Here is a 27,805-nt window from a genome sequence, read left to right as displayed (position 1 = left end):
GTATTCTTTACTTGATTTTTATTGGTTCTTGGGCTTTTTCTCCTTTTTTTTCCCTGTAGGAATGTTTGCACATTTGTGTCATCTGCAAAGCATTTTATAATAGGTTGGAATGTGAAAATGCCCAATCCTGAAGGAAGACGCTTTTACAGTCAAGTTTTGTAGACTTAGGCAGTGGTACCTTTCTTTAATCACTGGGTGAGGTAATATGTTGTGATAGAAAACAGTAGACTTGGATTTGAAAGAACTTGGTTACAGTCCAGGTTGAACCACTTAAATAGCTTTGTGCCCCTGAGCAAGTCAGTTAATCTCATTAAAACTCAAAATTTTCCATCTGTATGATATGTTTAAGTATGTGGGAGGTAGGGGAGAGTGAGCTAATATCTGCTTACTTATTGTACATATCAGTATGAAGATCATCATAGAGGTGTGAAGGCATTTTGGAAAATGTGTAAAACATTATACAAATACAAGTGTAATAATATATTATTTTAGCTCAGTCAAGTCCTGTTCTTATCTTTGAGAATCTGTAAGTCTAGTTTCATCTAAATAGTTTATTTATTTATTTATTTATTTTGCCACAGATAGTTTAGAAAAAGGAAAATATAGGTTGGAGTACAGATGGAAAACATGTGGTATTATATTAGGCAAAGGTTATAAATTACTTATGAAAAAATTTATAAAACCTTAAAGTAGTTTTTGTTGGTACTAGTAAAATTTGAAATTTTTCCGTAACGTCTCCTCTAATCCTACACTTTGCAATCCTACACTTTGATTATCTATGGAAAATTAGTTCTATTAAAAATTTTTTTTAATGTTTTTTTATTTTTGAGAGAGAGAGAGAGAGAGAGAGAGAGAGCATGAGTGGAGGAGGGGCAGAGAGAGAGAGACACACACACAATCCGAAGCAGGCTCCAGGCCCTGGGCTGTCAGCACAGAGCCCCACGGAGGGCTCGAACTCACAGACCGCGAGATCATGACCTGAGCTGAAGTCGGTCGCTCAACTGATTGAGCCACCCAGGCGCCCCTGGAAAATTAGTTTTAAAAATCAATCTGGGTTCTCCTTGTTGTTGAAGATCATTCTGCACTTCTCTTCCCCACATAATTAGTATGCATCCAGGGGAATGCAAACTAATGGGAGCCCAATATGAATATAATTAGGGAGTTAAAACTGCCAGAACTTACATCACAATGATTGAAATATGAATGTAATATTTTGGTACCTTTGAAATTATTGAGATTATTTCCCTATATTAGAATGGATCTGTGAGAGAATCCCCTTGGTTGGTTCAGTCATTCATCAAACAAAAATATTAATACAATGCCTACTATTGTCAGGCACTGTTCTAAACAGTGTACAACATTACAGAAATTCCTGTTCTTGTGGAGCTTACATTCTAGCGAAGGGAGACAGAAGACAACAGATGAAATACACAGGATGGCAGATAGCAATAAGTACTATAGAGAACAATAAAGGGTGGAAAGGGGAGGGGGAATGTTGGGAGGCATGGGGATTGGAAAGGATCACCACTGGTAGGCAAGTGGATGGCTTGAGGCAGAAATAAGTCATTTAGGAGACTATTGCAATAATTTGTGTGTGCTTGGTAGCAGTGGAGATGGTGAAAAATGGTTTGTTTGTTTGTTTGTTTATTTAATTTATGATTCTATTTTAAAAGAGAAGCCAACAGTTTTTGGATAAGAACTCAGCTGATGGATAAGAACTAAAAGGGAGAGAGAAAGCAGGGCTAACAGTAGCTGTTTGGCCTGAGCTAGTAAAAGGTTATAGTTATCATTTACTAGGTGGAAGACTGTGGAAGAGGAGCGAGTTTGTGGGTTGGATGGTGGTGAGGTTAATTAGGAGTTTGGTTTACTTTTTACTTTTTATTTTTTATTTTTTTAATTTTTATACATATTTTTTATGTTTATTCATTTTTTAAAGATAGAGACAGAGCACAAGCAGAGGAGTGGCAGAGAGAAAGGGGGACACAGAATCTGAAGCAGGCTCCAGGTTCTGAGCTGTCAGCACAGAGCCTGACGTGGGGCTCGAACTCACGAACCGTGAGATCATGACCTGAGCCGAAGTTGGACGCTCAGCCGACCGAGCCACCCAGGCGCCCCTATTTTTTATTTTTTTATGTTTATTTATTTTTGAGAGAGAGAGAGAGAGACAGACAGACAGACAGACAGACAGACAGAGTGTGAGTGGGAGAGGGGCAGAGAAAGAGGGAGACACAGAATCTGAAGCAGGCTCCAGGCTCCAAGCTGTCAGCACAGAGCCCGATGCGGGGCTTGAACTCACGGACTGCGAGATCATGACCCGAGCCAAAATTGGACACAACCTACTGAGCCACCCAGGCACCCCAGGAGTTGGTTTTGAACATACTAAGAAAGGCATATTAAATGTCCAATTAAAAATGTTGAGTAGAAAGTTTAGGTGTATTAGAGGACAATTATGGAGAAAGAATAATTCTTTATCAGTAAATAATTGGGGGAGTCATCAGTTTATAGATAGTATTTAAAGTCTTCAGACTGGAGGAGACCACTTAGGGAGTGAATGTAGATAGAAGTACTATACTATTCTGTACTCAGTTCCAGAGTGTGGGTTTTTTCCCCACACCAAGCAATTCTTGGGTGTCAGCTGGATATCCTACAAGTCAGTTCTGTCTGGAGATAGCATCAGATTCCACAGGTTAAAGGCTCAGTCCTCCTTTCAGATGCCAGTTCCAAGTCCAGGTTGCTAACCTGTGATTCTGACCCACCAGCTACAAATCAGATGTTCCCAGTGACCCCTCCCCACTTCTTGAGTTTGGTTAATTTATGCTGGAGTGACTAACAGAACTTAAACACTTTACTTACAGATTACCGGTTTATTGTAAAAGGGTATAACTCAGGAACAGCTGGATGGAAGGAAATGCATAAGGCAAGGTATGAAGAAAGGGTACAGAGCTTCTGTGCCCTCGAGGAGCACCCCACTCTTTGCAGATGTTCATGTGTTCACCAACCTGGAAGCTCTCTTAAAACCCTTCCTATTGTATGTTTTATGGAGGCTTCATTACATAGGCACAATTGATTAAATCATTGGCTGTTGGTGATTGACTCAGCCTCCAGCCCCTTGCCCTTGTTTTCCCAGATGGCAGGTGGGTGGGACTGCAGGTCCAACCCTCAGATTTCGAGGTTGGTTCTCCTGGTAACCAACTCCCTTCTTTAGGTGCTTTGTAAAAGTCATCTCATTAACACAACAAAAGATGTCCTTATTGTTATTGTCTCTTAGAAAATTCCAAAATTCCAGGCGTTTTAGGAGCTTTGTGCCAGAAATGGAGCATATATTTCTTATTATAAGTTACATAAAAGAGGTCCAAGGACGAGTCTAGAACATTATGTATTCAGAAGATAGAGAATAGAGAAATGAGGAACTAGCAAAAGATAATGTGAAAGATGAAAACCAGGACAGTGGGGTGCCCTGGGAGCCATGTTTCTTATGGGAGGAGTTATTGTTTGTATCAGCTGTTGGCCACACATAAGAGGAAGACTGAGACTTAATCATTGTATTAGCAGTGTGGGAGTCATTATAGACTTTATTAAGGGCAAGTTCGACAAATAGGTGGAGAAAGAAGCTTGGTTGACAGGGATTCAAAAGGAGATGAGAGGGTGAGTATTGGCAACACTTTTGAATTTTATCATAAAGGGGGAGCTATGTACACATGGCATGTAGAGTTAAGGGAGTGGGTTTATTTTTGTTTTTAAATATGGGATGGGAATGATCCAGTAGAGAGGGAATATTTGACAATGCAGTAGAGAGAAGAGGTCATTGCTGGAGCAGTTTCCTTGTATAGGTGGAAGGGAATGGGGATCTAGTATACGGATGGAAGGATTGGCCCTGGCCAAGTCCTGTCTTGGAGCATGGATCATTTATTCATAATTAGTGATATTACATAATGGTGTTCTGTAATCTAGTGGAGGTTGAGAGTTTACTAGTATAAATTTAGCATACAATACTAGAGACCTCTTTGAGTCTTATGCTACCTATAAATGCTTGCACATTTTTGAAGTTGGAGGACTAATAATCATCTCTTCCCTCTATGTTCCAGATTTAGCAGATTACATGTAGTTTCTCAAACTGACCATTATATTCCATGCTTACAACTCACATTCCTGTTTTAAAGAACTTCATTGCCTGTGCCCTTCCAAAAACAACCCCTTTCTTATGTCCTTACTGTACCCTGCATATTTTTACTTCTGTCAGAGTGTTTAAAACACTTTATCACGCTTACTTACGTGTCCCTTATCCATTACTAGGTTGTTGATACCTTGGTCCTACTCATTATTCAACCCTTAGTTCCTTCAGTACAGTGTTTGTGTTCGTTGCTCTGTGCCTGTATTTTCTGTCTATTGCTGCATAATAAATTGCCTCAAAACTTAGCAGCTCACAACCACATTTACTATCTCACTGTGGGTCAAGACTATAGGAATGGCTTAGGTGGGTCTCTTAGAAGGCTACAATTGGTGTTTTGACTGGGCCTGCAGTCTCATCTAAAAGTTTACTTCCTAGCTCACTCACGTGGTTATTGGCAGGATTCATTTTCTCCTTAGGCTGTTGGTCAGAGGCCTCCCTTGGTCCCTTGTCACATGGATCTTACTGTTGAGTATCCCTCAGAGCAGGAAAGGAAGAGGGCAAGAAAGAGTGCCAGCAGAAGAGAATACTAGCAAGAAGGACATCATTTTTAACCTAATCACAGAAGTTACAGCCCATCATTTTTGCCATAGTCTGTTCTTTCGGAGGAAGTCGCTAGGCCCAGACCACACTCAGAGGAACAGGTAATGATACAATGATACAATGATACAATTGTGTGTACCACAATTGAGTACCACGAGTGCAGGGATCGTTGGAGGTCCGTTTTAGAAGTCTGCCACCCAGCCCCCAAACCCTCGTTCTATGAAGTGCTTAACATGTTGAGTGGATCCGTCTTTTCTCAAGCAGCCTCATCACTGGTGCCGTACATTTGTAAGAGGTCTGGCTGAAGGCGGGAACTCGGCTTGAGACTGTCCAGCAACAGCCACTCCTCATCAGTTCTCCCAACCCATGTTTCCGGCCAGTGTCCTCGATGCTTTCCTTCTTTGAAATGAGCTAACATAGGTGAAAAGTTAAAATCCTGTTACGCCTCTGTGACCTAAACAAAACCAGGAATGCTATTTAGGAAAACCAGAATACGTGTATATAACTCAATGGGAATTCAGGAAGTAGTCTAACAACAAGTGGTGTTTTGAGGTAATTCAAGCTTCCCAGTCGTTCCCAGTCCATATACTGTGTTATGACCTGGATAGACCTAATGGTGTATCAAAATCTGAGCAGTTGAAGAGCTAAATTTGGTCCCTACTCTAAAATAATCTTTATTTACAAAAATAAGCTCTTAACAGGCTGGGAAAAGTATCAGATCATGGATTGGATTTGTTGGGGGGTGGGAGAGTTTAAAATTGAGGCAGTTTATTAATCTTTAGGAGAGACCTAAGGAATCTCATCATAGACTCATAACATGTTTGATATTAGCAATAAGTTACCCCGTCTTACCTTTTTATAGATGAGGAAATGGCTACCCAGTCATTGATGCGCCCAAGCTTGCTCATAGCTGGGCCCACTGCCAGATCCCAGGCCTCTGATTCCATTCAGTGCACCATACCATGCCACACTGCTAATCATCATACTGGAACCACTTAGGGATCTTTTAGAATACTTATGCCTGCCCCATCCCCAGATGTTCTTTTTCTTTTTTAATTTTTTTTTTTCAACGTTTATTTTATTTTTGGGACAGAGAGAGACAGAGCATGAACGGGGGAGGGGCAGAGAGAGAGGGAGACACAGAATCGGAAACAGGCTCCAGGCTCCGAGCCATCAGCCCAGAGCCCGACGCGGGGCTCGAACTCACGGACCGCGAGATCGTGACCTGGCTGAAGTCGGGCACTTAACCGACTGCGCCACCCAGGCGCCCCCAGATGTTCTGAGTTAATTGGTATGGGGTATAACTTGAGCATTGGGATTTTTAAAAGCTCCAAGTTTGGGAACCTGTTCCATAAGGAATTAGTGTGCTTAAGGACTTGGAACCAGAATGAAATCAATAGTACAGACTTCCGTCCATTCTGATTCCTTAATCATATATTTGGCTGGGTTTTATCTGGGCAGTAAGAAAAATCTTTACATTGAGAAATAGCCAAGAGTTCTGCTGAACGAAGGCTTTCTTAATAAAGCTGTCTTTTCACTCACTAGTGTGTGTGCTATAAATGCGATAGCCTATAACAAAATTGTTCCTGATCGTGAAATCGGAGAATGGTTCTTTGACACTGATCAGGCAAGGAGAAAGTCTTTTGCCATCTGTGTTGTGGCACGCTCTGCTGTTGTTTTAACTAGATAAAATTCTAATTACTGTTAAACAGATTGTTTATGAGGTTGGGTTTTTTTAAATATTTTAGAGCAAGTGTATAAATATAAAGAGGCAAAGAAATGGTTCCAGATTTAAAAACAAAAGGCTTTTCCTTCGAAGGTAAGTCAGTCAGGATTTGACATACTGGTTGTTTAATAACACAGTTCGGTATATGTCCTTGGTACTGCATGTTGCAAGGAATGTGAAATTTGCAGTTTTATTATAACCATTCAGTGGGGGCAGTCATGTACTCTGGTAGGATGCTGACTGAACATTGTAACTAGAAAATAGAATTTGTGATTGGTGAACCACACATTTTGTTTCAAGGTATCCCTTCCTTCAAACAAGATATTTCCTTTATCGTGACAAGTATGAGCAGCATGAATAAAAGTTAATAGGAGATTTGATCAGATTGAAGCATTTAAAGACTTTAGATCTTTTATTGGAGTAGTGTCAGGGTGATGGCAGGAGGACAGGGTGCTAGAGTAGAGGTTAAAGGGGGGGGTGTATTTTTTTATAGCTTAAAATTTTTTTATTTTAGACAGAGAGCATGGGTGGGGGAAAGGGGCAGGGGGGAGAGAGAGAGAGAGAGAGAATATGAATATGAATCTTAAGCAGGCTCCACGCTCAGCACAGAGCCCAAAGTGGGGCTTGATCCCATGACCCTGGGATCGTGACTTGAGCTGAAATCAAGAGTCAGACTCTCAGGGCACCTGGGTGGCTCAGTTGGTTGAATGTTCGACTTTGGCTCAGGTCCTGAGCTCATGTTTTGTGGGTTCAAGCTCCACGTCGGGATTTGTGATGACAGCTCAGAGCCTGGAGCTGGAGGTAGGATTCTTTTCCTTGCAGTTGTTGGGCTGACATCCCAGTTGTCTTGCTGGCCGTCAGATGAGGACCAAGATCATCCTCATTTCTTGGCTTGTGGCATTCTTACCCCTCTTCTCAAAGCCAGCAACAATGGTCACCTCTGTTTCACACTTCCGGTATTTCCTCTTTCCTCTTCTGTCTCTCACCTCTCTGATGCCACCTTTTGTCTTTCTCTTCCACTTTTAAGGACTCTTGTGATTGATTCGATTGGACCCACTTGGATAATTTAGGACAATCTCCCCATCTTAGTATCCATAATCTTAATTATAACTGAAAGCCTTTTTTGCCATGTAAGGGAAGCTAGGCTGGGGATAGGAGAGAAAGGAGCAAGGACATCTTTGAAGGACCATTCTGTCTGTCAGAAGGGGCTAGGTCACTAGAGTCCAGGAAACCAAATGTCAGTATTGACATAACTGTTGAAAGTCTTCATTTGTCCAACAAATAATTTTTGATTTCTTACACTGTGCCAGGCATTGCAGTAGGCACTGGGGCTATTGTGGCGAAAAGACCAGACACATTCCCTGCCCTGCCTATATGTGTACAGCAGTTTACTTATAAAAAACAAGCAAAACAGATACAGCAGTGCTTTATAAAGGATTCTTCATGTATTTCGTGTTTATGTAAGTTCTTTGAAAGCAGGTCTTAGTGTCCCTTGTTGTGGTCCTTTCCTCATGCCACACTAGAATAGGGTTTAACCGATACCGTTCACAACGGCTTACTTTGGTTTTCCTTTGCATTGGTAGGAACCTGACTTCTCTCTCTTTTCCGATACTTTCTACTCCAGAAGCAGTGAGGAATTTTGAGTTCATCAATCCAGACTCAGATGACAATCTAAGATTTAATCAGATACCTGCTGAAGAATTTTTTAAAAGGCCTTAAGAATTATCATGGACTCCATCTTTTCTGAGTTAAAACTTCAAAGTGCTAAAGATAGCTTTATAAATGCTGTCATCATCTAAATTGGCACTTTTGCTTTTTTTCCTCCAGGTTTCAACAGCCAGAAATACTTACCCAATTAAAAAAAAAAATCAACTGTTGTTTTTTTAAAAAATTTTTTAATGTTTATTTTTGAGACAGAGACAGAGTATGAGTGGGGGAGGGACAAAGAGAGGGAGAGTCAGAATCTGAAGCAGGCTCTAGGCTCTGAGCTGTCAGCACAGAGCCCAACATGGGGCTCGAACCACAAACTGTGACACCATGACCTGAGCTGAAGTTGGACACTCAACAGACTGAGCCACCCAGGCGCCCCTCAGCTGTTGTTCTAAGCCCTATATTCATCACTAGATAGTGAATTGCCAACCCAGAAGCACATTAAAATAAATTTCTCAATATGGCTTTTCTGGGGATGGATAGCTTTTTTTTTTAATTTTTTTTTTTTAACGTTTATTTATTTTTGAGATAGAGAGAGACAGAGCATGAATGGGGGAGGGTCAGAGAGAGGGAGACACAGAATCCGAAACAGGCTGCAGGCTCTGAACTGTCAGCACAGAGCCCGACGCGGGGCTTGAACTCACGGACTGCGAGATCATGACCTGAGCTGAAGTCGGCCGCCCAACCGACTGAGTCACCCAGGCGCCCCGATGGATAGCTTTTTAAAATAATGAAAGAAAAATAAATAAATGAGTAAAAATAAATTAAAATCATGAGATTGTGTACTACTCCTAGAGCTCTGTCTTCTTCATATACAACTCCCTGTTGTGCTCCCACTATGTGCCAAGTGTCAGTCTAAGTTTTGTGAAAAACCATGGGATTCTTACCAATTGTTCAAAGACTTTTAAAGCCAATTCTTAATTTTTTCAGTGATGGTCAAGGTTATTCTGTGCTATATAATATCCCAAAGCAGCAATGAGGAACTCTAGTAATGATGGATTGGAGTAAGCGTAGGTATGTAAGATTTATAGATCATATACCAGCATTAATTTTAAACTTGATCATCACAGAACTTGTTATCAGAACTGTTTTTGGCAAGTGGTTAAATATATTTGTTACACAGGTTTGGACTACAAAGTGTAAATGTCATATGGGGTCTTAGGGCATCTTCTTCATGTCAGTACACAGCTTTCCAACTAAAATTCCTTCATGATTCTTTGGTAATTTAACATTACTTATGGATGATTTCTTATCCATATGACTCTTCATGTCTCCAAACAAGTAGCCTAAGTATATTTATACAAAATTTCATTTCTGATAAAAGAAAGTTTGGAACAGTGGCTAGAAAATTCATTTCATTTGCTTAAGTTGAGATGGCTATTGTCCTGTTAAGTTTGAGCGATATTAATGTGGGTCTAGGTAGGTGATAGCTACTTTTATTTTATAGATGTGGTTTAATGCACTGTAACCTTTTATTTTTTTAATTTTTATTTTTTATTAACAAAATGTTTTTACATTTTATTTTTGAGAAACATAGTGAGACAAAGCGTGAACAGGGGAGAGGCAGAGAGAGAAGGAGACACAGAATCCGAAGCAGGCTCCAGGCTCTGATCTGTCCGCGTAGAGTTTAACACGGGGCTTGAACTCACAAACCCTGAGATCATGACCTGAGCCGAAGTCGGCCCCTTAACGCACTGAGCCACCCAGGTGCCCCAATGCACTGTAATCTTTAAAGTATTAATAGATAATGTTGATTTCTGTGAGCCTTTTTTTTTTTTTCTTTGATGCTTCAGTGTCTTGGAAACTGTGGTATCCTATTGGCTTTAGTTCATATGCAAAAACGTATTAAATGGAAATTTGAAGAGGGCTGGAAGTATAACACTACAATAATGAAAATGACTGAGGTTCTGTTGATTTTTCTAAGAGGGGGAAAACCCTCCATGGTTTTGGACATTAACATATAGGAATGACTTAAATACTTGCAATGCCACAGAGATGAAATTTACTGACTTACTGAAAGCTTTTGACAGGTATATTTGCATCTTTAGAAGTCAGACCTGAATTACTGAAACAGCCTTTGTTTAGTAAATTGAACATTTACTGAGAAGATTACATGGAGGACTAAGCAGACTGATTTGCAGTAGGCACTGTGTCAATGGGTGTTAAAACTAAACTGGCCTCAGTGAACTATTACAGTGACTGCACACAAATGGCTTCAGTTTGAAAGGATATGGTTCCAGATGTAAGTCATATATTTTTCCAAATGTGTTTCTGGGGAAAATAAACCTAAGTTCTTGAAGCAGGCCATTTCACTTCTAATTGAATGTAATATCAGGGAAACAAAAAGCCTTAAGGCAAACACTGTTCCTCACAGAAGTTTTTTGTTTTCCACTTGAAATTAGTGCAGTTGGAGATGGGCTTTTTAAAAAAAAAAATCTCTGGTTCTTTGAAAATAAAGTATAAAGTGAAATTTACACTTTAAGATTTTATATTTTTAAAATTTTATACTTTAAGATTGTTGCTAAATTTACTAGCACAACTGAGAGCAATTGTATCCTTTAACACAAGTAGTCAGTGAGTTTTATTTAAATCAAATAGTTGCCAAAATATGATTTTTAAAAATAACACCTGAGATAAACCTAGGAATCAAATGGAGTAAATAATAATAAAGGTGTTTTCCAGAAAGGTGTACCTTTTGACTTAGATTTTTAAATTTAAACCAATTGTTGGAGTGGATGCATTTGAATGTTTTGTGCTATGTGTATGGATGGTATAATGGAAGCTTACAGTGGTGCTATATTAGTTGAGGTAAAACTCTTGCAGAAGAGTAGAATTCTGAAATATTATGTCACTTGATTTATATCCTTCACCTTCTTATTCAAATAAAACAATTAATTTTTCCTGATAATAAATGCGGGAACAAATGATTATGTTTTACTCTCTCATTTTTAGAATGTTCTCCATACATTGGAAGTAGAATTAATCCCATTTTTCCCCTCCCTGGAATTCTCTGGCTATAAATCAATATTCTTTTTTAAAATTAATTAATTAATTAGTTGTTTTTAGTTTTGTTTTTTTTTTTTAGAGAGAGAGAGAGACCATGAGCAGGGGAAAGAAACAGAGGGGGAAAGAGAGGCAGAGAGAGAGAGAGAGAATATCTCAAACAGGCTCCACATACAGCGAGGAGCCTGTTGAAGGGCTCCATCTCATGACCTGAACTGAAATCAAGAGTCAGTTGCTCAACTGACTGAGGCACCCAGGGGCCCCATAAATCAGTATTCTCTTTAAAAAATTAATGAATGTTCTTTTATGATGCCATTAAGTGCACGTCAGGATTTACTCTTCAATTAGGTGAGATTGTGATTGTTGGTAAATTAGACTCCTTTGCAGGTGATGCACTGACGAGAGGAATTGTCTTCTAGGCTATTGATCCCCCAGTGATTCTACATGTTAGGACTGAGCTGAGAAATGTGTCATTTGTTCTATGTGAAAATAGCCAGAATTAACAAGAGGATTTTTACAGATAGTAAAATCCAAACTAAACATCCTGGAAAAATCTTGATGACTTAAAGATGATTTGTTTAAGTATCAGAAGTTAATTTTTAAAGTGAGCATGCAGTAAAATTTACTTTGTGAACAGATGATGAATTTTATCGTGTATAAGTTAGTGTAACTGTCATCGCAGTCCGTATCCAGACAGTTCTGTTAGTTCATGAACTCTCTCATGCTCTCCCTTTGTGCTTGTACCCTCCCGACTCCACCCATAACCTCTAGCAACCACTTTGTCATTTTAGTTTTGTCTTTTCAAAAATGACACTAAATGGGATCATAGAGTAGTTAGCTATTTGACACTGTTACACATGCATTTACTCAGCATAGTGCCTTAAGATTTCATGTGAACTAAGTTGTTTTGTATAACATTATTTCATTCACTTTTATTGCTGAGTAGTAGTTAATTGTATGGATGTACCACCATCCCTTAATTCATTGAAGGACTTTGAATTGTTCGAGTTTGTAGCTATTTTGAATAGAGATGTTATAAACATTTGTGTACAGGCTTTTATGAATGTGAGTGTTCATTTCTCTTGGGTAAATACATAGCGGTGGGATTGTTGGTAATTGTATAATTTAACTTCGTAAGAAATTGCCAGTTTCTAAATTGGTTGCACCACTTTGTATTCCCATCAGCCATGTGTGATAGTTCTAGTTGTTCTGTTTGCTGGCACTTGGTACGGTCATTCTTTTTTGTTTGTTTAGTTTTTAATTCATAATCATAAACTTGACACTGCAGTCCAGCTAAACTTGGAGGGGAGTAAGGAAAAATATGGAACCTATAGAACGGCAGCAAGAGCACAAAGATGACAGGGTATTTCAAACAGGTGGGGGTGAAGGGGTCCTCTCCTGAGCTACAGAAGGAATGTCTGGTAGTTAAGATAAAACACAAGTGAGATTTATAAGATTCGTCCACAGTCAGCAGTGGTGATCTTCTTGCTGGTCTTGCCATTCCTGGACTCCAAGCCCTCTGTGGCTTCCACGATATTCATGCCCTCCTTCACCTTGCCAATCACCACGTGCTTGCCATCCAACCACTCGGTCTTGGTGGTGCAGATGAAAAACTGGGAACCGTTCGTTGGGTCCAGCGTTCACCATGGACAGGATGCCAGGATCTGTGTGCTTCAAGATGAAATTCTCATCATCACATTTCTCCCTATAGATGGACTTGTCGCCAGTGCCACTATGGCATGTGAAGTCATCACCCTGGCACGTAAATCCTGTGAAAGCAGAAACCTTTATAACCACATCCTTTCTCCCCAGTGCTCAGAGCACAGAAGTTTTCTCCTGTCTTTAGAACTTTGCAAACAGCTCAAAGGAAACACAGCTGGAGGGCTCACCATCCACAATGATAATTGAAGAACGAAGAACGTGGTGGGGTTGACCATGACTGAGCGGATGACCAGCTCTGGGACTGCGGTGTCTGCAAGTGGTCATTCTTTTTAATTACAGCCATTCTAATGGATTTGGAACAATATCTGATAATGGTTTTAAATTGCATTTTCCTAATAGTTAATGATGTCAAACATTTTGTCATGTTTTTTTGCCATACACGTATTCTCTTTGGGTCTGTCCACGTCTTTTGTCCATTCTTTAAAATAATAGAAACTTTGTTTTGGGATAATTTTAGATTTATAGAAAAGTTGCAAAGATAATACAGAGAATCCCCGTATACCTGTCACCCACCTTCCTGTAATGATAACATCTTACAAAACCAAAACGAAGAAGCCAATTTTGGTACCTTATGTTACCCAAATTCCAGATTCTAAACTCAGATTTCCCGGTAGTCTCCTTTTTCTGTTCCAAGGATTCCACATTGCATTTGTTGTGCCTCCTTAGTCTCCTATGGTCTCTGGCAGTTTCTCAGTCTTTCCTTGCTTTTATTTATTTATTTAAAAAAAATTCTTTTTTTAAGGTTTATTTATTTTTTTTTGGGACAGAGAGAGACAGAGCATGAACGGGGGAGGGAGACACAGAATCGGAAACAGGCTACAGGCTCTGAGCCATCAGCCCAGAGCCTGACGCGGGGCTCGAACTCACGGACCGTGAGATCGTGACCTGGCTGAAGTCGGACGCTTAACCGACTGCGCCACCCAGGCGCCCCAGTCTTTCCTTGCTTTTAATGACCTTCATAGTTTTGAGTACTAATACTAGTGAGGTATTTTGGAGAATGTCCCTCAATTTGGGTTCATCTGATGTTTCCTTATGATTAAACCAAGGCTAATGGTTTTAGGGAAGAATATCAAAGGTATGATAGCAAAGTGCCCTCCCTTCTCATCACATCATATCAGGGAGTATATGATAATATCACTTGGTTAAGGTAGTATTTGCTAGGTTTCTACACTGTAAAGTTATTTTTTGTCTTTCCATCATCTGTTCTTTGGAAGTGAGTCACTAATTCTAGCCTGCGCTCAAGGGGATGCTTTTTATCGATGAGGGTCTGTCTACATATATTATTAGGAATTCTTCCATAAGGAAGTTTGTCCCTTTCATTCATTCAGTCATTCATTCAGTCATTTACGTCCTTATGTACACTTATTTTATACATTGGCTTACAGTCCAAGCTATGTTATTTATTTTGTTGCTAAAATTATTTCATCGTTGACCCCTGTGTCCCTTTGGCTTTTTTTGAGTACTTCCTTGATTTCTGGCACTATAAGATGCTCCAGACTCATCTTGTATTGTCTCCACCCTACTCCTAGAATCAGGCATTTCTCTGAGCTCTGGTGTAGAGCTGGTATTGGAGAATGGTGTTTAGAGACCAGTGTCGGGGTGCTTTTATTGGGGTGTCACTCTTTCTAGGCCTTTTCACAGGACAGAGGTAGGAATTAAACATCTGTATGCTAATTGATGCATCTGTACACATCTTTAATTGTTTCTGTATTTATCCATCTGTATTATATATTAAGCAGCATATATGTTAAGTTCATACCAGCGTCTGTGACTCTCATTCAGTACCATAGGGTTCATTCTAGCTTTCTCCTTTGAGCTTATCTGTAACTTCTCTGAGAACGAGAAACCTGGCCTGTTTACTTACTTGTTCCACCCCAGTATACATGTAAAAAGCAAATTCAGAATTAACCAGTACTCTCATGAGGAATAAACTTACCAACTAGACTAGAGTGTTTATGTATAGGCCCTTTTGTATTTAGCCTTAAAGTTTCCACTTAAGATGTGGTTTTCCAAAGTTACTTAAACCAGCTCATTTTCCTCCTGAGCTCTTCGGTGGGGTTTTGCCATTCATTTGCAGTACCGTCAGATTCATTTGTCACAGACTGCATTCTGTCTTAAGATTTCCCTAATATCGTAGTGGATTTTAAAAAATTCGCATACATTAAAGTTCACTTTTTGCAATGTACAGTTCTGCGGGTTTGGGCAAAGGCACAGGGTCATTATCCGCTTGTCCCAGTACCATGCGGTTTCATCACTCTGAATATTCTTCTGTTAAAAGGTTCTGGACCTAGTTGCAACTTGTGTATGTGTGGGTGTGGAGGGCAGAGGAGTTCCCCACACCAACAAGCAGTTCTCAGACACCAGGCTGGGTGACTTACAAGTCAACTAAATTCTGACACCATCTACCCAGAGGTAGCATCAGATTCCACAGGTTGAGGGCTCAGTCCCATCTGACCGACTGCCACCCCACACCTCAGTTCACACACACACCAGTTGCAAGTCTAGGTTGACACCAGTGATTCTGAGCCTCCAGCTGTAGATCAGAGGTTCCAATGACCCCCTCCTTTGGGTTTGATTAATTTGCTAGAGCAGCTCACAGAACCCAAAGAAACATTTTGCTTACTAGATTATTGGTTTATTAAAAAAGAATATAGCTCTGGAACAGCCAGATGGAAGAGATGCCTAGAGCGAGATATGGGAAAAGGGTGCGAAGTCTCTATGCCCCTTAGGAGCATACCACTCTCTCCAAACGCTCTTGTGCTTACCAACCTAGAAGTTCTCTGAAACCCTTCCTGGTTTTTCTTTCTTCTTCTTCTTCTTCTTTTTTTTTTTTATGGAGACTTCATTACATAGGCATGATTGATTTAGTCATTGGCCATTAGCAGTCGATTCACCTCCAGTCCCTATCCCTTCCCTGGAGGTCAAGGCCGGAGGTGGGGAGTGGAACTGAAATCTCCAACCCCCTAATCACGGGGTTGGTTCTTCCAGAAATCAGCCTCCATCCTTACTTAGTTATTTTATGGAAGTCACCTCATTAACATAAACCCAGTTGTGATGGAAAAAGGGGCCTGTTCTGAATAACAAGGGACCAAATATAGCAAAGGATGTTCCTGTTGCTCTTATTGCTCAGGAAGTTTTGGAACAGTGAGCCAGGAACCATGAAGGCAAAATATATGTGAGAAGTATACTTTGGTCATCTGAATGACCAAGTGTATGTATTTGTTATAAATCACAAAATTGCACTAAAGTTCTGACACCATCTGCCTGGAGAGAGTAGCAGATTCCACCGGTGAAGGGCTCAGTCCCATAGGGCTGCCCAACCCACGACTCACTTCACATACGTGCTTTGTAAGTCAGCCATTCCCACATCCCCCCTTCCCTGACAACCACTAATCTCTTTTATTTTCATATTGTTTTGCCCTTTCCAGTGTGTCATACACATGCAGTCATATACTATGTAACTTTTTGGATCTGACTTCTTTCACTTAGCAAAGTGCGTTTAAGTTTTCTCCATGTCACATGAATCAAATGGTTCGCTCCTTTTTATTCCTGCAGCGTATTCTGTTGTAGGCATTTACCACAGTTGTTTTATCCATTCATCTCGTTGAAACAACTTTCTAGGCTCCTGCTGTAGGTGCCACATCCGCCAACCTGTGTCCCTGTGAAAGCTCCGCTTGACCAGAAACACGGTATCTCTAGTCAACCAGTCCCTGGTGTTTACCAGGCCACCTCGGCCTTCTCATCCCAAATGAGGTTGACTGTGTGGCTCTAGCCAGTCGGATATTTTCTGTTTCTCTCTTCCTTGTTCTTTATTCTTTATTCTATAAAAGCTTCCTGCCTTCTGCCCCATTTTCAGTTGTTGGAAGGGTGACTGTCTACCTCATAAAGTGTTAAATAAAATTTGTTTGTATCACCTAAATTATTTCCTTTAGTCCTTTTCTTTTTAAACAGCCCACTGAAAGACATCTTGGTTCCTTCAGTTTTGGGTGATTTTGAGTAAAGCTTCCATTAAACAATTGTATACAGATTTTTGTGTGAATATGCTTTCAGTTGGCCTGAGTAAATATCTAGGAGTTTGATTGCTGGGTTCTGTAAGTGTAAATTTAACTTTATAAGAAACCACCAAACTTTTTCAAAGTGGTTTTACCATTTTTCATTCCCACCAGCAGCGCATGTGAGTTCCTGTTGTTCTCCATTTTTGGCAGCATTTTGTGTTACCATGTTTTTTTATTTTAACCATTCTGATCAGTATGCTTGTTGTTCATATTTAAATTGGATCGTTTTCTTTCTCTCCTTTCTTTCTTTCTTTCTTTCTTTCTTTCTTTCTTTCTTTCTTTCTTTTAAATTGGAGTGTTTTCTTACTGCTGAGTTTTGAGAGTTCTTTATTATTCTGGGTACAAATTCTTTGTTGCATTATTTAATTTACAAACATTATCTCCCTGTGTATAGCTTGTCTTTATATTATGGTAAAAAAAAATTTCCAGAGCAAAATTTTTTAATTTTGATAAAATCCAATGTATCCCTTCTTGTTTAATGGGTTGTATTTTGTTGTCATGTCTAACAACTCTTTACCTAGCCCTAGGTCACAAAAATTCTGTCCTATTTTGGGGAGGGGGGTAGGTAAAAAGTTTCATAGTATTATATTTTACATTTAGGTTTATGATCCATTTCAGTTAATTTTTATATAATATAAGAGGTTTAGGTAAAAATTCATTCTTTTTTTTTTTTTTGCATTTGGACACTCAGTTGTTCCAGCACAGTTTGTCAAAAAACTATCCTTTTCTTATTGTATTATCTTTGCACCTTTATCAAAAATCAGGTGGTTGTGTTTGTGCGGAGCTATTTGTGGACACTGTGCTGATCCATTGGATTGTATAGTTCCTCCAACTTTTTTTCTTTTTTTTAAATTTGTTTTTTGATAGTTTTGGCTATTTTAGATTTTTTGCCTTTCCATATTAGTTTGAAAATCAGCTTGTCTACAACAACACAAAATCCTGGGATTTTTATTGGAATTGAATTAAATATGTAGACCAGTTTGGGAGAGAATTGACATCTTTACTGTTTTGAGTCTTCCAGTCTGTGAACTCGGTATATCCTTCTACTTACTTGCATCATCTTTGATGTATTTCATCAGCATGTTGTAGTTTTTAGCATACAGATCCTGTACATTTTTTATCACATGTATACCTAAGTATTTTGTTTCTATGGAACTATTTTAAATAACATTATTTTAAAACTTTGGGGGTTCTGAATTGTTCACTGTTTAGTATGTAAGAATATAATTGATGTTTACCTTGTATATTTTGACCTTGATAACCTCATTTATTAGTTCCAGGAGGGTTTTGTTTGTTTGTTTGTATTCCTTGGAATTTTCTAAGTAGACAATAATTTTTTTTTGCAAATAGGGACAGTTTTATTTCTTGCTAGTCTTATCAGTCTAGAGTTAATCTGTTTTTCAAATATTTGGTAGATTTCGTTAGCGAAGACATCTGGGCCTGGAGAATTTCTTCTTTTGCAAGTTTTTAACTACAAATTCAATTTATCTAATAGTTACAGCCTGTGCAGCTTATCCATATTAATGTATGTGAATGTTAGTAGTTTATGGTTTCAGGGAGTTGTGTGCATAGAGACTTGCTCACAGTATTTCCTTGTTATTCTTTAAATGTTTGTACAGTCTATTGTGAAATTTCCCCATTTCTACTGGTACTGAGAATTTATGTCTTCTCCCTTTTTGTCTTAGCATTCTTGCTTGCCTTGATCTTTCACAGAGCTAATTTAGGTTTTATTGGTTTTTTAAATATTAATTTCAATTTCATTGATTCCTGCTCTTTATTATCTCCTTCCTTCTACTTGTTAGTTTGCTCTTCTTTTTGCAGTCTCTTAAGCTGAAAGCTTAGATTGTTAATTTTAGATTTTCTTTTTTCTAATGTATTTTAATGCCAAAACTTATCCTCTAAGGATTGCTTTAGCTGCATTCCACAAATTTTGATATAGTGTCTTATTTTTGTTGATTTCAAAGTATTTTCTATTTTGCCTCTGATCCATGGATTTCTTACAAGTGTGTTTGCAATTTCCTCCTCTTGGGAGAATATCTTGTTATCTTTCTGTTACTGATAATTTAGTTTAATTTTATTGCAGATAACATCCTTTGTATGATTTTAATTTTTTTTAAGTTTGTAGAGGTTTGTTTTGTGATCCAGTGCATTACTTTTCTGTTGCTGCTTTAACAAATTACCACAAACAGTGGCTTAAACAGGACAAATTTACTGTCTCACAGTTCTGAAGCCAGTTTCACTGGGCTAAATTCCAGGTGTCAGCAAGACTTTTGTTTCTTTCTGAAAGCTCTGTGGGATAATTTGTTTCCTTGTTCTTTCCACCTTCTAAGGGTGCTCATTTTCCTTGGCTCGTGGCCCCTTTCGTGAGTGGCTCGCTACTTATGACATTGTATTTAAAGAATGCTTCTTTCTACTATTCTTTTTTGATTTTCCCTTAATTGATGTGTTTGGATCTTTTACATTTAATGTAATTATTGATATGTTTGAATTTACATTTACCATTTTTTTTTTAATGTTTTTATTTATTTTTGAGACAGAGACAGAGCATGAGCAGGGGAGGGGCAGAGAGAGAGAGGGAGACACAGAATCCAAAGCAGGCTCCAGGCTCTGAGCTGTCAGCACAGAGCCTGATGGGGGCTCGAACTTGCAGACTGTGAGATCTTGACCTGGGCTGAAGTTGGACGCTTAACCGACTGAGCCACCCAGGCACCTCATACATTTACTATTTTCTTATTCTTTCTTTCCATTTGTTACCCCTGTTTTTATTTCTCAATTTTCCCTTTCCTGCCTTCTTTTAGAGTGTTTGGTGTGTGCGTGCGTTTGTGTGTTGGTGTGTGTGTTTTGGTTAGGTATTCTATGATAATTTATTGATTGTTTTTATTTATATCTTTTTACGGTTTGTTTTTTAGTGATTGCTCTGGAAGTGACAATGTGCTGAACTTTTCAGTCTCCTTAGCATCAAGATTTTGCTAGAAACCATACCATCATACAGTCAGTCCCTTTACTGTGCCCTCCACTTTATGCTGTAGTTGTGTTATATATTGTATTGTATGACATGCATTGAAAGCTCCACCACAGAAGGTTATACTTCGTGCTTTCAACTATCAAACATATTTAAAGAACTCAAGAGGATAAGAATAGTCCATTATATTTAATTCGATATTTAACAGTTACATTGCTCTTCCTTACTGATGTTTCAGTTTCCTTATGGCGTTATTTACCATCTGTTGGAAGAATTTCCTTTAGCAATTCTTTTACAGCACTCCTGCTGTCAAAACATTCTCTAAGTTTTCCTTCATCTGAGAATGTCTTTATTTGACTTTCATCTCTGAAGGATATTTTTGCTGGTTATGGAATTCTGGGTGGACAGTTCTTTTCTTTCAGCACTTTAAAAATGTTCTACTTCCTTCTGGTCTGCATGATTTCTGAAAATAGATTCACAGTCATTTGAACACTTTCCCCCTCTAAGTAATGTTAAATTTTTCTGGCTGCTTTCAAGACTTTTTGTCTAAAGTTTTCTAAATGTGGCTATTCATGGATTTCTTTATATTTATTCTCTTTGGGGAGTTGGCTGGGCTGCTTGAAACTCTAAGTTTTTGTCTTTCAACAAATTCAACAAATACTGAAATCCTCTCATATTAGGTTTTTTTAAAAGTTTATTTATTTTTGAGAGAGAGCGTGTGTGTAGGTGGAGGGTGGGGGGGGGGGCAGAGAGAGGGAGAAAGATAATCCCAAGCAGGCTTCGCACTGTCAGCACAGAGCCCAACACAGGGCTTGATCTCATGAACTGTGGTACCATGACCTGAGCCGAAATCAAGAGTCAGACCATTAACCGACTAAGCCACTCAGGTGCCCTTTGTTGGGATTCTGGTGTCATTAATGTGGGATCTGAGGCACTCTTCCTGTTTTGTTTTGTTCTTAATCTTTTTCTCTGTTCGCAGAGGATAAATTCTGTTCCTCTGTATTCATTGACTTCATCTTTTGTTATCTCTTTTCTACTGTTGAGTTCATCTAGTGAGCTTTTAATTTTGGTTATTGATACTTTTTCACTTCTGAGATTTGAGTTTGGTTCTCTTTTTATATCTTCTGTTTCTTTTTTGAGACTTTCTATCTATCCGTTTGTTTCAAGAATGTTTGCTTTTACTTGGTGAAGCATTCTATGATGGATTGCTCTAATATCTTTAATATCTTCCTCAATTCTAGCAACTGTATTTCCTTGGTGTAGGCATCTTTTCCCATGCAAGTTGAGATTTTCCTGGTCGTTCATTTGCCACGTAATTTTGGATTATATCCTGGAGAGTTTGACTAGTATGTTATGAGACTTTGGGTCTTGTTCAGTTCCTGTGCAGAATGTTGATGTATTTGTTTTAGTAGGCACATAGCCCAGTTTGGTTAAGGATGCAAGTTCCTGTGAGTTGTGACTACAACATTAGTTGGATTTTCAGAGCCTATGCCATGCTCTGTGGATCTGTCCCACATGTGCACCACACATGGGCCATTCAGGAACTTGGGTAGTGGTCTGTATCATAGTTAAGTCTCAAAGTCTGTGCTTGTCTGGGTCAGATACACACATGTGCTGCTTGAGATGAGCCTGGGAGTCCATAAACAACTTTGAAGCATTGCTTTCCGAAGCTGCTCCTTCTTTGGGATCTCCCAGTAATTTCTGATTCCTCAGGGCTCCCCTTTTCTCTGACCAGAAAGGTAGGGCTTTATTTTTTCTTCTCTAATGTGCAGTCCCTACAACTGTGCCCATATCCAGCGCCAAGTGGCAGAATAACAGAGATAAAGCAACAGGGATTCACTAGATCCTCTTTGGACCACAGCTCCTCTAATCAGAGGGAGGTTTTCCCTTCCTCAGAGTTTTAGGGTCCTAATAGGCCTCCATTGCCAAAGCTGCTGCAGGAGGCTGAGCTTGAGGGAATGGGGGAGGGATTTCCACACTTTCCTTTTAGTTGGAAGATCCCTTTCCTTCTCCTAGAGCCAGCACTAATGCCCACTTCTAGTTTTGGGGTGGTATTAGGTTCAGGCTAGATACCTGAACTTGAGGTTTACATACTGGAAAATGATGTTTCAGTGGTACTTCAAGTTCTGGTCTTCTGACCCAATCTTTGTGCTCCTGTTTACTTTTCAGAGTTCTAAAGTAGCTGTTCCAAGGGGCGCCTAGGTGGTTTAGTTGGTTAAGTGTCCAACTTTGGCCCAGGTCATGATCTCACGGTTGTGGGTTTGAGCCCCGCGTCGGACTCTGTGCCGACAGCTCAGAGCCTGGAGCCTGCTCCAGATTCTGTGTCTCCCTTTCTCCCTACCCCTCCCCTGCTCACACTCTGTCTGTCTGTCTCTCTCTCAAAAATAAAAAAAAAATAATAATTATAATAAAACAAAGTAGCTATTCATGTATTCTATCCAGGTCTTGTAGCTACCTTTACTCAGAGAGACAGGTTGGAGTATGATTAACCCATTTTATCTGGAACTAGAACCTGACTTAAAAGCTTTAAATTTTATTTATCTAGGAATTTGACCAAAAAACTGAAGTTTTGATTAAATATATTTTGAGTTTGAAACCAGACATGTAATAATAGAGTTTAAATTCTTTCATTTGATTAATGTAAGATTGCTTACTTAAAATTAATCATATCCCCACTATACATTTTGAAACTTATATTTTAATGTGTGCTCTCTATTAGCACATTTTTTCAGTTTATCTGAGATTCTGACCTCAAAGTATTTTAATGATTTCTTTATCATATAAATAACTGATGTTTCACTTCTAGATTTAAGAGGACATAATAACTTTGAGAAACAAGGGAACATGTGATCATTTGTTTACTGAGGTTATTATATATTGATAATCAGATCTGTTTGCCTGGTTGCAGGAATCAGCAAACTATGGCCCACAGGCCACTCACCTATTTTAAATAAAATTTTATTGGAACATAGTCACATCCATTCCTTATGTATTGTCTGTGGCTGTCTTAGCACTACAGTGGCAGAGTTCTCTAGTTCCAACAGTGTCTGTAGAGCCTGCAAGCCTAAAATCTAGCCCTTTAAGAAAAGTTTGTTGACCTTTGGCTTAGAAAACTGAATCGAGAGTATCTTAACCGTGCTGTGTAATTATATGTGAAGTGACAGACAACTGTATGAAAACTAATTAGAGATTATTTTTTAGAAAGAGGTGTTAATTTTCTGAAGTAATTGATTTTAAAAATAAGACAATGCTGTGAGCAGTTAAATGCCAAGTTCTTATTTCCAGTAGAAGTCTTAATTTTGCTTAGATTTAAAAAAAATTAAAGTTTATGTGATAAAGGTCAAGCTACTTCCTGCTCTAAAGAAAAAAAATAAAAGGCACACAAATGTTTTTAATTCTGTTTTCTTTCCTAGTAAATTTAAACAGAACATTTTGGAAGTAATCATTATGTGTTTTAATATCTGTCCTAGTAACAGAAGTATTTTAGAGTACATAAATTTTTTAATGAAATAAAACTGATTCTAATATAAAACTGTGTTTTAGTGGTTAAAGTTGGAATTAGTTTCTCTGAAATTTGTATTGAATCACTTATACTTGTTTGTGATTCCTGAAATTATGAGTATTTTAAAAATGGAAGATAGAAGGAAAAATTAAAATATGAGCCTACATAGTTAATAAAATATTTTCTAGGCTGCTCAGGAATCTCTTGGCGAAAGAAAGACATATATTTTTTTTAATGTTTATTTTATTATTTTTGAGAGAAAATGTGTGAGCAGGGGAGAAAGGTGTGGGGACAGAGGATCCAAAGCAGGCTCTGTGCTGACAGCAGAGAGCCTGATGTGGGGCTCGAACTCATGAACCGTGAGATCATGACCTGAGCCTAAGTCGGACACTTAACCAACTGAGACACCCAGGTACCACAGAAAAACATATTTCTTAATACGTGGACATATAAATTTGAATTTCCAAGCAATATCAAACAAAGGGATTTTGCTTTTTTGGAAACCAAAATCTGAAAAATAAATTCTTTTTTGCTATTTTCTAGGTAATGTTAACAAAATAAGTTTCTAAAATCTTTATGTCATAAGAACTATTTGATTTGAAAAATAGTCTCTTTTATAACATGCATAAAGCTGAGATACATTTGACTTTCTAATAGACTTGTGTGAGGTATCTTTGCTTATGTTCTTATAAAATGAATTTAAAACTTTTAAAATTAACTTTTAAAGGAGGAATCTGGAATTTTATCTGAAAGAGTGTATTTTGCATTATTTTATATCATTTTATACTTCAATCAGTATAAACTTAGAGTACTTACACATTTGAATTATGAAGGATGGATAACATTAAGCTATAGAAGAATTGATGGGACTCTTGGTAGCTTGAATATGTGAATGAGGCCATCTTAGTATTATGCGTGTTTAGCTGTGGTCTAAACTGAATTGGTTTGGGGAAGTACCTATCTGATTCATAGATTGAGACTTATGGATAAGAATTCCCTTTTAAATGATGGATGATATAAGAAGGTACTGCTAAAGCTTTTTGCCTCTATCAAAATCGTATCTTAAGATGTCTTTTTTTTTTTTAACTTCTCTGATTTATGTTTTGTCATAGTCCTTCCATACAGACTTAGATTAGTTAGATTTTTCTAGGTCAACATAAAATATTTCATTTTAAAAATCAAATACTGAGCCACTGTTAATTTGACAGTATCACTGCAATTAGATGCATGAGTTGAAGACACAGAATTTCTTCTTTAAATGGAATATGCTGCTTGTTTTTTAGAGTATATGTGTCTGGAGAAGAAAGGTTGGGTGGACAAGTTAGGAATTTTTTTCTGAATGTCAATATCAATCCATTTGGGCTGCTGTAACAAAATAACATAACTGGGTAGCTAATAAACTATAGAAATTTATTTCTTACAGTTCTGGAGGCCGGGAAATTCAAGATCTGTGCCAGCAGATTTAGTTTCTAGTAAGGACTTGCTTTCTGATCAGTAGACATCTGTCTTTTCCCTCTGTTCTCATGTAGTGGAAGGGGTGCGGGAGCTTTCTGGGACCACTTTTATAAAGGCACTAATCTCACTCATGAGGGCTCTGCCCACATGACCTAATCACCTCCCAAAGGTCCCTCCACCAAGTACCATCACATTGAGGGTTAGGGTTTCAACGTGAATTTCCAGGGGACAGAAACATTCAAATTTTTAGTTTTGTAGACCCTGATAATGTCATTGTATAGCCTTTAGGGCAGTAAAGACAGTAATTTGGAAATAAACCTTTAAGGTTTATCCTTATAGGAGATAATGCAAAAAATGTTACTTTATTTGATCATTATGGGATTTTCTTCAACTTGTTATTTTATAATAATTTTAGGTGTAGAAATAAGTCTAAAGATAGTATATAGTTTTTGTATATTTTGCATGGGATGTGGTCTCACCAGTCGTGAGCTGAAATTGAGTCCAACGCTTCACTGAGCCACCAGATGCCCCTGATTTGTTTTTAAGTAGGTGTGGAGCCCATTGTGGGGCTTGAACTCACAACTGTGAGATCAAGACCTGAGCTGAGATCAAGTGGTGAATGCTTAGCTGAGGCACACAGTTGCCCCTCCTTTGATGGTTTGATGGTGATTTTCTATTCCACTTCTTTCTCTTATATTTATTAATTTTATTTCTTCTGTAAGAAAGAGTTGTCCTTCCCCACATTAACTTATTTTATTTGATCATTTGTTTATATCTATACACATTCTTGGATTTTTATTTTATTCTCTGGATTAGAAACAGTACTAGTGTTGATTTCTTTTGTTGCTCAAATTGTTTCAGTTTTGGCCCCTGGGAGCCCTTTGAAGTTTGCATCTTTGTCCTTTCAAAGCATCTTTTTTTTCCTCCCAGCAATTTCTTACTCTATGGCTCTACACGATGCTCTAGGCTCATCTTCTATTTTTCCTGCCCCAGGCCTGAAATCACTCACATCTCCAAGGAGCCCAGGTCCATCTGTTTGGAGAATAGTCTTTACAAACCAACATCTGGGTGCTAGGTGTGCTCATTGCTACTGAGGCATTAACTGCTTCTAGGCCTTTCAGACCTAGAAAATGTGTGCATGTATACTAACCCCCCCCCCCCCACACACACACACCTATGTTTATTTCTGTATGTACTATCTGTATATATATAAAACATTTGATACTTATACTTCCAACTCCAACCTAGCACCATAAGGATTATTCTCGCATTTCCTTTTGCTTATTTGTAACTTATTTTGCCCACAGTGAGAAACCTCTCATTATCTGCAGTTTAATTATGTATTTGCTATCCATGTATGTAGTAGTTTCAGAATTGCTCAGTCATATACTTCTGAGAGAAACACATTTACTAAATAGAATACAGTGTTTGTGTACAGTTCTTTTTATCTTTATTCTCGCAGAGTCTAGCCAAAATGCTCCAAAGCTCGCTAAGTCAGGTCTTTTCTCCCATATCCCCTTCAGTCTGCTATGTCATTCATTTGTAATACAGTTAGATCCAGTTTTTCACAGTTTGTTTCCATCGTCAGTTTCCCCGACACTCTGGTTTGTTTTTTTTTAAATTTACATTCAATAAAATTCACTCCTTGTGTTGTACAGTTCTATGGAAATGCAGAGTCATGTATCTACCAGTAAGAGTTCCATCATCCACAAAATGTCTTCTGTTGCCCTGTCATAGTCAACCCTTTTACCCAGCCCCATTCCCAAACCTAGCAAGCACTTACGTGTTTTCCATGCCTTTAGTTAGTTAGCTTTTTCCAGAATTTCATATAAATGGGATCAAAGAATATGTAGCCTCTTAGGACTGGCTTCTTTCACTTAACAAAATGCATTTAATATTCATCTATCTGCTACACAAATCACTAGTTTGTTCCTTTTTATTGCTTAGTAGCATTCCATTGTATTACCAGAGTTGTTTATCCATTTACCTGTTGAGGGACATCTGCATTGTTTCCACTTTTGGGGGATTGCAAATAAAGCTACATTTACATGAAGGTGGTTTTTGTTTTTGTTTTTGTTTTTGTTTTCACTTGGGTAAATACCTAGGAGTGGGATTACAGACTTTATTGTAAGTACATATTCAACTTTCTAAGAAACTGCCAGACTTTTTTCCAAGTGGCTATACAATTTTGCATTCCCGCCACCAGAGTATGAGAGTTTCTCCTGCTCTGTATGTATCCTTATCAGCACATTGGTATTGTCAGTCCATTTTTGTCTTGTATCTGTTCTAATATCTGTGTGGTGGTTTTAATTTGCGTTTCCCAAATGTCCAGTAATGTTAATATGCCATCCATGTTTGTAAATGGGTAGCTGGTCCCTTTTATTTCTCTTGATTTTCTCCTTTTATGATCAACCCGGTGGATAGTCTTTTCCAATATAGTTTTGATTTAACTGGTTGCTATTATCTTTGACGATTTGGCTATATTTTATAATAAGTGCACATTTCCATTATGAGTTTTGGCTTTCTGTACTTACTACAGGGGAACAAATGTGTTTATGTAGCTGAGTATTTGACTGATAATTTCATTGTTGTCTAAAGCTAGATTGTTTTATAAGAATCTACTCATAGATTACATCTGTAACTACATAGACATGCAAGGTAAGGTAAAACATAATAAATTCTCTGCTAGTGCTAAAGGTTGGCTTTGGATTGACAAATGTCACTGTAGAAAAAGAAATCTTAGCGTCTTTGGTGAGATCTTTTCCCCTTTGACTATCAAATGAACTAACAAACCTGATACTTTCTTGGGATGTCTGTCAAGATATGCAGCCTTTGTTATATTCTTATAAACTCATCAGTCAATATTAGGTGAAAGAGATTAGAAGTGAATGTTTTTAAATTTGCCCCAATTTACATAAACATTTAAATTGACAGCTTAAAAATAACATGTTGCTTCCTT

At 38.3% G+C, this 27,805-nt stretch overlaps 1 protein-coding gene and 1 pseudogene across 3 annotated transcripts in view; one reads left to right on the top strand and one right to left on the bottom strand.

Annotated features, from left to right (window-relative positions):
- GLCE (glucuronic acid epimerase) overlaps positions 1 to 27,805 on the top strand; it is a 116,412-nt gene that overhangs the window by 36,249 nt on the left and 52,358 nt on the right. Inside the window, exon 2 of one of the 3 annotated variants that reach the window (XM_027067638.2) lies at positions 2,856 to 2,922. The exons of the other annotated variants lie outside the window; for them this stretch is intronic. The gene's annotated coding sequence lies outside the window, so the exon portion shown is untranslated. The remainder of the gene's footprint in view (positions 1 to 2,855; positions 2,923 to 27,805) is intronic. 3 annotated transcript variants of the gene reach the window in all.
- Positions 12,599 to 13,238, bottom strand: LOC128316157 (peptidyl-prolyl cis-trans isomerase A-like; annotated as a pseudogene).

Source organism: Acinonyx jubatus, chromosome B3, assembly GCF_027475565.1.
Source record: "Acinonyx jubatus isolate Ajub_Pintada_27869175 chromosome B3, VMU_Ajub_asm_v1.0, whole genome shotgun sequence".
In the NCBI taxonomy this organism is placed as follows: Eukaryota; Metazoa; Chordata; class Mammalia; order Carnivora; family Felidae; genus Acinonyx; species Acinonyx jubatus.
The sequence above is the reverse complement of the archived record's forward strand: the minus strand, read 5'-3'. Positions and strand labels throughout refer to the sequence as shown.